A 12,689-nucleotide genomic window follows, 5' to 3' on the forward strand; every position below is an offset into this window, starting at 1 on the left:
ACATCTAAGGGGTACAGATACATTTATATATTCACAAATATGAACGAATGACCCAGTAGATGGCAGTAGAGTTGAGAAAAGATGGCTTTTCCTCATTTGCACAAAGAAGCCCTATGGGTTAGGCAGTCCTGGGCTTAGGAAAATAGTTGGGAGTGAGAAGGCTGCAGAGTCCAAAGGAGGAGAGAACACAAGATGATAACCAAGTTTCTGACCCAAGCAACCTGGAGACTAGAGGCTCCATTCGTCAAGGGATGGAAGGCAGGAGAGGGAGCAGATCTGAGTTTAGGACAAGTTAGACTTAAGTGACACGAGAGCCACTTAGATGGGAGACATCCAGGACCAGTTAGTTCTCTGGAACTGGAACTCAGGATGCAGAGGAGGGGTTGCATTTGTGGGAACCACCTGCACACCTAAAGGAGTTGATGCCAAGAGGCAGGGATGGGTGGCTTTGGGAGGATCTGCAGAAGGAGGTGATCAGTCTCCAGGATGGAGCCCAGGGGAGCCACCAAGATCTTCAATGGCAGGTACTGGAAGGGAGCCTTGAAGCGGCCTGAGAAGGGGTGGTTGGAACTGGTTCTTGGAGTGTTTCCCAGAGTCAGGTGGGAGAGGCTTCAAGCTGACCAAGGTTAGGTTGATTTTAGTGGGGGAAGGGGGCAGGGGGCAATTTTAAATGACTCTGGACTTTTTTGGTGTTTAAGGGACCAACCTGGTTTGTGACCATATAGGATATTTCACTCATTCAGTCTTCCATTTATTTATTCTACACCTACATGTTTATCCGGTGCCTACTGTGGTCTAGGAACTGCTCCTGGTCCTGGGGGTAGAGCAGAGAGTAGGACAAGGCCCTGCCCTCAGGGAGTTCACATTCTAATTGCTAACAAACAAGCCCACGGGACAATGTCAGCTGGTGACAAGTTCCATACAGAGTGACAGGTGCACAGGGATGGGAGCTGGTTTCAACTGGGTGGGCAGAGAAGACCTTCTGGTAAGAGCTGAGTGCTCTGAATGGAGAACCCACTTAGCCACATCATAGTGAATCAGGTGCGAAAGTGGTTGGAAGGGGAAGCAGGCAAGCAGGCTGGAGCCAGGCTAGGAGGGCCTTGTAGGCCGTGCAGGGAACCTGGATTTTCCAAGCGCAGCCAGAATCCATTGGAGGGTTTTCAGAATGGGAATGACTTGCTCTGGTTTACATTTTATTAACGTCACTCTGGCTGCTGTGTGCAAAGTGGACTTTTGTACGGTGGTCAGAGTTAAGCAGGGAGATCCGGTTGAACACCATTGCCTCCACATTATGACAACTCAGTCTAGGGTGGTAACCACAAAGCTGGGCAGATTTGGGAAGTCACATCTATGGGACTTCTGGATGATAAGGGCCAGAGATGAATCAAGGATGCTGCTGCAGTTTCTGATGCAAGTGAAGGCGTGGCTGATGATGTGTTTATGAACAGGGGGAGGATGGAGAGGGTAGCAGACTCTAGGGGATTCTAGGCACTCTAGTTTCTGCTTCGGTCACATTAGTTGTACAAGCTTGTTAGGCACCTAAACAGAGATGCCAAGTAGGCAGCTGGATCTTCGAGTTCAGAGCTCTGGGGAAAGGTTAGGACCAGAGATAGAAATTTGATGTCAAAAGCAAAAAAGATGATACTTAAAGCCAGGGGCCTGGCTGAAGTCACTGAGAGGGCTGATGGAGAATAGGACTCTGGATGGAGTGGACTCTGAGGTTTTGGGAAAAGGAGAAATAGCTTGAAGATGAGGATGGAAAGGAGCTTTCATTGAAGAAGGAGGGAAAGCAGAAGTCGTGATGAACACCGGGGAAGAAAGGCTAGGGAAGAAGGCAGTGGTCAACAGGGTTGACGTGAAGAGGCCCAGGAAGATAGGAATAGAGGGGTGGCCTTTGGACCTGGCAGGATGGACATTGTTGGTGAGTTTCAGTGTGCTAGCAATGGAAGCTCATTTGGAGCCGGAAGTAAAAAATTGTCGATGGAGATGCAGACAATTCTTTCTGGAAGAAATATGGGAAAGAGAGTCAAGAAATGGGATCATACTGGAAAGGGACATGGTACTAGGAGAAGTGTAGTTTTGTTGTTTGTTCTTAAAAATGGTAGATATTAGGAAATGTTTTTATGATGATGGAAATAAACTACTTAGAAAAAACTTGATGATGGGGGGAGAGGGTGGTACAGTATTAACATCTCTAAGAGTGAGGAAGGCATAGAATCCGAGGTTGGTCCTGGGTTGAACAGAACCTCACAGTTACAGGAGGGAAGACAGACAGTGGTAGAAGGCCCGGGTGGGGTGGTGGATAGAGCCCTGCAGGGATGCCAGCCTTCCAGTCTGATGGCTTCTATTTTCTCAGCGAAGTGTGAAGCCAGGTTGTTATCCAAGTGGGAGTAGTACTGGAGGACTAAAGAGAGAGGAGGAAGTGGAAATTGTGATTTTGGTGGATGGGAAAATAAACAGACTAAGCATTTAAATTGAAATGCGTTCTCCTTGGGTCCATCCCAGGATTTTGTTTCATCAGAAGAAGAGACCCTAGGGCGGGACACACGAGAAGCTCTGAAGACAACAGCAGATTTTTGTCTAGCATCTTCTCTGCCTCCCGCCCACTGGGCTACTGCCTTCCCAGGTTAAAGATGCTCATTGTTCATGAGATGCCCCCTCCCACCTGGGTGAGCATGCATCAGAGTGAACTCAAGGAAAGAAGTGCCACTGTGTCATTTTACCCTTCAACGTGGCAATAGAGGACACCTTGCTTTGCTGCCATGGGAACTCCAAGTGCCCACAGCTCATCCCTTCAATGTCAGGAATGGACATTTCCAGAGTAGGTGAGGCTTTTGCTAAGTCATCCACCAAGCACAAGGTGTGACTCTGTGCCAGGCCCTCACAGCAGCAGAGCTGTGAAGCTCTATTTAGAAACATCCCTGTCCTTCCTTGTTCTTGGCCTGATTTGTTGATGGCCAATAAACCTACCCCCTTACATGTAGTCATGACCTATCTATTGTTGGCTTAATGAACATGACCTCTTTCTTCCCTTAGGCTTGGGGGTTGACACAGGGTCTGCAGGCTGGGCTGAACATGCTGAGATCCGTCTGGGTGAACACAAAGGGATCATGCTGGAAAGACCCACAGAGGTGTTTAGAAATCTCTTTGCCCCATGTTGGGCCTTGTGGATTCTTCAGAGCTTCTGCAAGAATCATAGATGAGCGTTATTTTTGTTCCTCATAGGTTTTACACCTTTTCCAACTTTGTCTGGGGAGACAGACAATGTATATATAACCAAGTATCTAAAGCAAATTCTTTATTGCCAGTACTTTATTACTACTTTAGATCTTTGAGCTTTATTAAACATACTTAATTTTGGGCCAATGTGAACATTGCACTAGTCCATTTTAGACTCAACCTTCAGTCTTGCCTCCTCAGTGCTCCCTCCTGTGTATTCTTATCTAATATCATTACCCACCAGCCCCTCCTTTATCCATCAGCTTTCACAGATTTCTATTAATATTCACCCTATATGGAAGTGCAAATCAAAACCACAATGTGATATCACACCATAGCAGTCAGAATGGCTATTATCAAAAAGGTCACAAATTACAAATGTTGGCTAGGATGTAGAGAAAAGGGAACCCTTGTACACTGTTGATGGGAGTGTAAATTGGTGCAGCCACTGTGGAAAACAGTGTGGTGGTTTCTCAAAAATCTAAAGATAGAAATGCCATATGACCCAGCAATTCTACTCCTGGGTATATGCCTGAAAAAAAATGAAAACACTAATTTGAAAAGATACATGCACCCCAATGTTCACAGCAGAGTTATTTACAATTGTCAAGATATGGAAGCAACCTAAGTGTCCATCAACCAATGAATGGATAAAGAAGATGTGGTATATACACACAGTGGAATACTACGTGGCCATAAAAATAATGAAAATTTGCCATTTGCAACAAAATGGGTGGACTTGGAGGATATTATATTAAATGAAAGCAATCAGACAGAGAAAGACAAATACTGTGTAATCACTGAGTGATTACATGTCACTTACATGTGGAATCTAAAAAATACGACAAATGTAAATAAAACAAAAAAGAAGCAGACACATAGATATAGAGAACAAACTAGTGATTACCAGTGGGGAGAGGGGAGGGGAAATATGAGGGTAGGGGGAATGAAAAGGGTTATTATAGGATTATATGAAGTCATGTGTGTGAAACTTGAAAGCTGTAAAGCACTATAGAATTTAAAGAATCGCTCATTCCATAACAAATTAATTTAAAAAATACCCTATGTAATTAATACATGCTTGAGAAAATGTAAAAGAAAATGTATATTCTTAGCAAATGTGTAATTAATATCTTCTAAGGATGGCCTCAGAGACTAGAGAAAAATTATCATCATCATCAAACCCAAAAAATGGTCTTGTGGGATGTTGTGCAGTGAAATGGAAACTCCAACAGGGTTTAATTAGGCTGGTCAAAGCCTAAATCTTCTTATTATATTATTCCTGCTTTTGGGCAGGAAGCTCAGAGTCAAAATTAATTCTTCTCTTTCAGTGTTAAATTTTGTTTTTACCTCCCCTAAGGGTTTCCAAGCTGGATGCTTGGTTGCACTTTGGGTTATACTTGGCATAGCACCAGGCTGTTATGGATGCGGTTGGACCAGGGCATCAACTGGTGTGGTTGCCTGATAATGCTGAGTTGGGGGCAGTCTAAGAGTATGAACAAGTAGACGCCCTTTCAAGAGACTGAGTGCCAACGGTTTCGCAAGAGCTGATTGCCCCTACCTGCCTCCTGCGGTTAGGTGAGGTGAGCCTGATGGGGAAGCCAAGATCAGTGATCAAAAGAGAACATATCATTGAGCCATAATTGTCAGCATACTAATAAACTTTAATCAGTAATGACTACTATCACTGTGCCTTTGTATACACTTGTCATTTCCTGGCAAGTCTGGAGCTATTAGCAGTGTACAACAGCCAACGGGTCAAAATATTTGCATGACATTTTGTGTCAGGCAAGATAAGCTTGTTAATACCAGGGTAACAAACAACACAAATTTCAATGGCTTAACCCAACTTAAGGCTATTTCTCAGTCACGCTACAAGTCCCAAGTGACTCGGCAATGGTCTATTCAAAGCCAGTCAAGGGTCCAGAATAACAGAAACTTCGCTGTGATACATGCTTCCATGAGAACTGTAGACACAGGAAGGGAATTATCATGTGTTAGCTTGTGACGTTTCCTTCAGAGTGATACTCATGACATATGCTTATGCTGTTGGGACAGATGTAAGTCACATGAGCTCATTCAACGGAAACAGGGGAATATGAGCCAACATGTATCTAGAAAGATGAACGCTGGACATATCTGGTGAACAACACTAATAACTACTGCACATTTTAAACTCTCACTTGCAAAAATCTTTAACTTATAACGGGTTTTCAAAACCACTTGGGTATCTGTGGTAGATTGTACTATTTTGTTCTGAATTATTTATTCCCAGTCCTTGTGAAAGAATTATATTCCCCTATTCTGTGGACATCAGGCACTGCCATATGACTTGCTATGATTAATAAATGGTGAGCAGAAGTGAGATGTTCTGTCATTTCTCTCTCTTTTTCTCCCTGTCAGGAGAATGGCATGTCTACCCAGGGTCGCTCCTTCAGTCTGCATCCTGGAGTCAACAGCATGTGAACAGAGCTGCAGCTGATGTGTAATGTGTATGAGAAATAAACCTTTGTGTTTTAAGCCCTTGGGGTTGTTTGTTACTGCAGCATGATGGAGCCAAAGCCGACTGCTACAGTATCTTTATCATTCTCAGTAAATAGAAAACAATGGAATTGGCTGTATAGAAATTCACACTCACTGTCCACTTGATTGAAGTATATCTGTACTTTAAAGCAGAAGTATCTGTAAGGACTTATTATGGAAATAAATATTATTCAGTTGAGTTGAGTTAATGGCACAAACATACATTCTCCAAATTGGGGCATCAACTGACACCTTAGAGTTCCTATGAAAAACCTAGCAGGGGAATTGGGACTTAGAAACAGTGCTTTCAAATGCAGACTCTTGATCCTGTCCTCCTTGAGCAGTTGCCTTAGAAGACCTGAGAATAATCTATATTCATGTCCACTTTGGACAGAAATCATAATGATGAAATGTTACTATCTATAGGAATGCAAAGTCTCTTCTGCGTCCAGTGATCCTCATTAATTCAAATCCCATCGATTTGTACTTCGTGAGAGGTAACTGGGACAGAGGCCAGGCTGGCATTTACTCTCATGCTGTGAGTGTGCATTTCTTGCACTGGCTATCGCAGGCTGCCATTTGCTATTTGACTCTACAGAGTGTCTTCAGAGGGGAGTCATTTGTCCTTCTCTGGAGACACCAGCTGCAGGTCCCCAGAAACAATGGAGCCAGCTCCTGGGGCAGGCCCTCCCAAACGTCTGGCTTCCCTCCTTACAGAGCTTTGCTGTCTACTGTCTTTCCCCTGTGCAGTCTCTTGGCGGGGCAGGAGTGATCTGACCTAAGAGAGTCTGTAAAGTTGAAAAGTCACGGATGAGGCGGGTGCCATGATTGCTTCTCCTCTAGAGAGGCAACACTGAGGAACTAGAGGGGTTAAGCAAATCAATGAATGTAGCAACTGTGGTTTGAACCCAAGATGGCCTGACACTATAAATGACACAAAGAAGTACAGATAAGCTGAGATGTGGCAGAGAGCGGTTACTTCTAAAAAAGAGGAGTACTAAACAATTAATAAAACAAACAAGGTTTGTAAGTGGGTGGGTGTAGCACAGAGGAGCAAGGGCATGCTTAGCTGGGGAAGAACCACCTCTAGCTGTTTAACTATTTAGCAGAGGTGTGTGTGTGTGTGAGTGAGAATAATTTACATGGTTTTCCCCGATGGTCGTCTTCCGGTCATTAGAAATTGTCCAGTAGGACAGCTTGCCTGGCATCATGCTGTCAGCCCTCATATTACTGAACGCCCTAGGAAATAACCAAGCTCGATTTATTTAAGGACACACTAATTAGAGGTTTCCTACTATCTGACACTCAGCTCTTAATTGGAAAGGTGCAGGTTCTTTCCCACAAGAACACTGACTTTTGAGTCAGACCTAACTTCTAGACGCTAGTCTATTTTTTCCCTTGGTTTCGAATTTTAAATTGTATATATTATGTGACCATCACTGACTTCTACTGAGCAACTATTTTAGTAGCTCTTCGTGGCCCATTTGGAGAAGAACAATGGATTTTCTGGTACTGCTGTTTTAATAATGAAAATTTTTATAATTATCCAGTGTTTTTGTCTTTTCAACCACAATAATATATGGTGAACTTGATACACTGCCTTCTAAGTTATGAGACCCTAGGTAACTTCTAAATTATGAGAAATTTTTAATAAAGTTATAATGCTTAACAGAATTATAGTATTCTTTCCTTTAGAGGAGTGGTGAAAAAAATGTAAACTTCTATATGTCCTCTACAGCATCCAACTTCAGATTATTAGGCAGAACACAGTGTCTGCAAACTGTTTAGGATCACAGAAAGTTTACCATATTTAGGGAGCAGCTGTTATCAGTTTTTATCCAGCCAATGACACTACTGGGGTATATTATACTGGGGTGGACATTTGGGAGGAAGCCCCGAATAAATCACCAGAAGCTAATGCTCAAAGAAGAAAGGTTAGTTGTATTTCTTGTCGTTGATAAGCTGTAGATTTCTATCTAGGAAAAATAAAGTCACATCTTTGGATTTTTTAAAAATTGCACCTTATAGAGATTTACCCAGAAATTTTCACCTAAAATCTTAGCATTTCAGATCTTAACAATTAACTCTTTTCCCAGGCTAGGTAGTTGGGGTATAACTCTTGAAAGAGAAATGGTAAATCTGGAGATAATGCCTTGTCAGTGGGGGCATTACCAGTAACTTAGCAAAAGGAGAAAATTAGGTTTGAAAAATATAATGGCTATGAAACGTCATTAGCAGAAACAGCTTAAAAGCACTGTAATGCTAAACCTCAACCATCTCAGCTGAGAAATGCCACCTTTCCAGACTCTGTGATCTCATGTTCTCCCTTATTATAGTGAAGTGGCATTTTGATTACAGCAGAGAGAAATGGTGCTTGGAAATCAGATTTGAGAGGACATCATATTCTCCCAGGAGTATTTTTTGTAGATGGTGCTTATTTGATTTTGATTTCAGAGCTGTTTTGTGGCACATCTCATTTTCAGATATTGTTGCTAAAAACTCATGTGAATGTAATAAAGAATTTTAAAATGAACTGATAACATCGGAGACCAACAGAGAAACCCTAAAGGAAAAGAACTAATGGTGACAGAAGAGAAAAGAGAGCCTGTCTGCCCATGAAACACTAGCTGTTTTTTGGGGGTTTGTTGTGCTACAGAATCCTCATGAACCAACACATTCATGACACAAAAAGCACTGAACGTGGAGGCTGGACAACAGTTCAAGTTCTTGCTCTGCCAGCAGCTATTTGACCTTAACCAGGCCCCTAGTCCTGCTGGGCCTCCATTTCCGCAATAAGTAAGAGGAGAGCGAAGACTCTTCAACTCAAAAATCCTGTGATCTGTGATGTGATTTATGTGACTAAACTCTCTGCACGTGAATAAAGTTATTCAAGCAACAGAGCTGAGCTTTCCTACGGTGAAGGCTGGCTTGCCTTGGCCTTCTTCCGGTTTGCCCTCACCTGCTTCCGGTTTGCCTTCCCCTGGGTCTGGCATACACTCCCCCTTCCTCCTTGGCAACCCATAGATCCTGACTTTTGGACGGTCAGCCCTGTTTCCTCATCTATAAAATGTTATCTAGTATATCTTCATTAAGTTGGCCTCCTCCCACCTTCCACTTCCCCCCGTTTTCCTCATAACATATAAATATTTCAGAGATTCTCTTCTTTGAGAAAAACTTGAAAGGAAAAAAACCCACAGAGATGGAAGGGGAACTCATAGAGAAGGGGCTTAGAAGAGATCCCAGCCAATCACAGTGTGTTAGCCTCTTTTGGATTCAAACAAGCAGATTTGAAAAAAATTAAAAAGACATTTCTGAGACAATTGGAAATTGGAACACTTAGTAGATATTGGATCTTAAGAAATGATCATTAACTATTTTAGCCATCATAATGGTGTTATAGTTATGTTCTTGAAAGAATCCTTATTTTTTAGAGGCAAATATTGAAATATTTGCAGATAAAATGATCTCACATTGGGGGGCAGTTACTGAGTGGTGACACAGATGGAACAAGTTTGGCCGTGAATGGACAATTAGAGAAACTGAATGATGGGTACATGGGAGTTAATTATAAGATTTGGTCCACTTTTGTATAAGTTTTATAGTTTCCATAAGAAAAAAAAAAAGAAAAAAAAAGCTTAATGGGGATTCATCCTAAGGAGGCATATTTGCTGAGGTGTTGGGAAGGGCTGCTTGTCATAGTTGCATAATGGTTGGGGGTAAATATGGAAGTTCATCAATCAGAAATGCTATAGTGAGGAGCTGGCTGGCAAAGGGCCCAGCTCTGTGTAGCTGTCATCTAGCCTCCAGGCCAATTTGCCCTCTATAAATAACAACCTATATGAATGCTTTACTATTTTAATGCACACTTGCCACAGCTGCTCTGCATGTTTGTTTACGTAGCTGTGAACCCTGCTGTAAACATCACTATCTCAAAATTGCCCATGTGTCAGGAACATAAAGGGCCCCCTTTAAAAATATATTTGTGGGATGAGACACGGCCAGTCCCCAGATGTCTGGGTGGCTGGTGTCAGAATTTTCCAGGGTTTGATTCACTTTCAAAAATAGAATCACATGACTGGAAGGTTCTTGAGAGGTCACACATTCCCTAACTCTGGGCAGGACCAGAGTGAAGCTGTCCATCAAGACAGCTGTCTTTTGTGGGTATGGGTCTCTCTTTTATGAGGCCAGAGAACCTATGGAGTGAAGGACTGGGACCAGGACTCTCAGGACATCAAAGGTGGGCAAGACTCACATCTGGCCTTCAAGGAGCTTACATGCATTTTTCTAAAGATGCACCTGACCCTGAGTAACATGACTGGGCACAGCTGGGGCTGGACCATGATGTGTCGCTCTGCTGGCCAGTGCGGGGCCTGAGCGCCCAGCAGGCTGCAGGACCCGCATGGTCAGCTGCCGCACGAGAGCTCGGATCTCCAGAAAACATGTCAGAGTCATCGTGTGCTCGCGATGTGTGTGACAGGAAGGTGGCGTCGCAGGGGTGGCGGTGAGGGGCTCATCCTTGAAAGAGGTTCCCCTAATTGAGATCAGTGAGAGTTATTTAAGGTCAACCACGACATTTTTGAAAGAAGAGATGAGTAAAACAAGTCGTTTTGGGTCGGCTTGCTGTTTTCATGGCTTCTGATTACCCATCTAGCCCTATGATGAATAATTAGGTCCTGGTAAATTTGCTTTTCTCAGTGTGCATTTGGTCCACATTTATTTTTTTCCTGTGACTTTAATTCACTGAAGCATTTCCCCCTCCAAGGGTCTGCTTAATTCCTGTAAATCCCAACTATGCTTTTCATTCACAAAGGAAAAATCCTCCCCCTGAAGTTCAAGAGACCAAACGTGCTAGAAAGACTGAACTGTATGAATCCTTTCAGGAAAGTATCAAGATGTGTCCAGCTTCTAGACGAACCCAGAACTTTCTAGAGCCCTCCTCTCTCCACTTTGCAGAAAATTATTATTTTAAGAAAGTTAACAGTGGTTGCCTTTTCCCAGGAATGGGGGTGTTTTGATTCTTTTTGCTGGCAAATTCCCAGTTTTCTCTAAGAAAGCAGTAGAAAGGCCACTGAACGCTCAGAGGCAAGTATCACTGTTAATTACCAACAAAACGATGCTCCTCTCATCGGAAAGCCTCACTCATTACAAGCTGTCATCAGAGAGACAGGGTCTGCCCCAGGGAGGATTCCGACTTAGGGACATCGCAAAGAAAATTTGCTGATTTTGGATTTGTCTATTTTTTCAAGACGGGACAGCTTTGCAGTTTGAAGCTCAGATTAGCACCAGTAACCAGAGGGCACATCTCCAGTGGCTTTTGCTTCTTGTGCTCAGAGATGGGAGATAACAAGGCTTGTCCACTGCCCTCCTTCCTGTCCTATCGGGAGAGTTTGTAGTGAGGAATCGAATAGTAAAACCGCGTCACCAGTGGTCAGTTTATGCTGCCAGAGGCTGTACCTCAGTGGCCACCACTAGGGGGATCCAGAGTCCCTGTGCTCAGCCAAGGTGGGAGAAATTTCTGGTCAGTGGGAAAATGACAAAGCTCCCTGTGTGATTCATTTTTTTTTACCCCCGCTGGGCCTCTTCTCCTCTCCTTCCTCCTCCCACACACTTACCGCATCACGAGTGCACCCCACAGTCAGGTTCAGGGTGCAGATAGCTCTGTTCACGTATGCAGCATTTGTTTAGAATTTCACAGTAATTATTTTGTTTTCCATGTTCTTTTGGTTTTAGGCAAAGGAGCACACTCATATCACTGAGCTCCATGCAAAGCTTTCTACTCACATTTTCATTGTTGGTTGCATTTAAAAAAACCTATTGCAAAGGTTTTTACCACCACGAGAGAAATTTGTTAGGAGTAATGACCTTGCCAGTTGGGTCCTGGGGGGCAGAGACATGGAACTAATGACTTTCCTTTGATGGATGACTGAGATCAGGTGATGGGTGGATGAAGAATGTGGGGTCCAGCTGGTGGCCATGCATTTTCAGATTATGTAAACCATCCCTGAGCCTCCAGTTGAAGACCTCAGAGCACAGAAGGCAGGTCATATAACTAAAGAGGATTCTGAGGCCAATATTGGTAACACAGAAGAATAGTAAAGCAGTGGGTGGACTGGTGTTCTAGCTCATTCATTCCCTGTGGGGTACTATCGTTAGCTTCAGTCAGAGTTCATGGCTCTATTTTGTGGAAAGTTGCAGATAAATATGGGCAGAACCTGCTTTGCTGTTGGGATGTGTAACATGTGTGAGGTTAAGACATGAGTGAAGATGTCGTTAAAAACAGATCATCTCTCTATTTTGGAGAACAGATCATCTTTGTTAAAACACTCCAATGGTTAGCTCTCCATAGCAGAAGCATCGATAGGGTTATGAGAAGGGGATCTCATTGTTTTTCCTTTCTTGCTTGAGTTATATGCTGGGTCTGTGTTATCTTGTCTACTGGCGGTTTAGCGGGTAGAGTATGGTAAGACACCACACGCTCACTTGATATAAAAGGAAAACCAATGCTATGGGTTTTTCTTGCAAATAGCTTCCAAAGAAGGGGAGAAATTGCATTTTTATTAAAGCAGTTTGTCAGGCTTCCTCCGAAAGGCTTAACTTCTTCCTCCTGGCTTGGCAATAAATAACCTCAAGTATTTAAATTAAACAATGTTTTAAAAACTGCTTAAAAAGTGCTTTAGAGACAGGTCAAATTTTAATTTAAGTAAATACTTCAAAATTTAAACTATATTAAGAGGTGTTTGTCTAAAAAAATGTTTATCAATTTATTTTCCAAAGGACTTTGAAAACCTAAATGGTTAGACTTCTTGGTGGATACACTTAAGGCTACAGGACCAGTGGCATCCTAGTTCATGACCAAGGAGGCAGTGTCAGTAGTGAGTGAGGTTCAGTTTTCTGTATTTTGTCGTAAACAAGAACGTGAGGTCCAGTTTAAAATAAGCATGGATCCC

At 43.0% G+C, this 12,689-nt stretch overlaps 1 protein-coding gene across 1 annotated transcript in view; it reads right to left on the bottom strand.

Moving 5' to 3' along the window:
- The window catches only part of KCNJ6 (potassium inwardly rectifying channel subfamily J member 6), a 245,992-nt gene that overhangs the window by 69,373 nt on the left and 163,930 nt on the right, over window positions 1–12,689 (bottom strand). The window lies entirely within an intron of this gene.

The sequence above is a fragment of the Vicugna pacos genome, chromosome 1, assembly GCF_048564905.1.
Source record: "Vicugna pacos chromosome 1, VicPac4, whole genome shotgun sequence".
NCBI lineage: Eukaryota > Metazoa > Chordata > Mammalia > Artiodactyla > Camelidae > Vicugna > Vicugna pacos.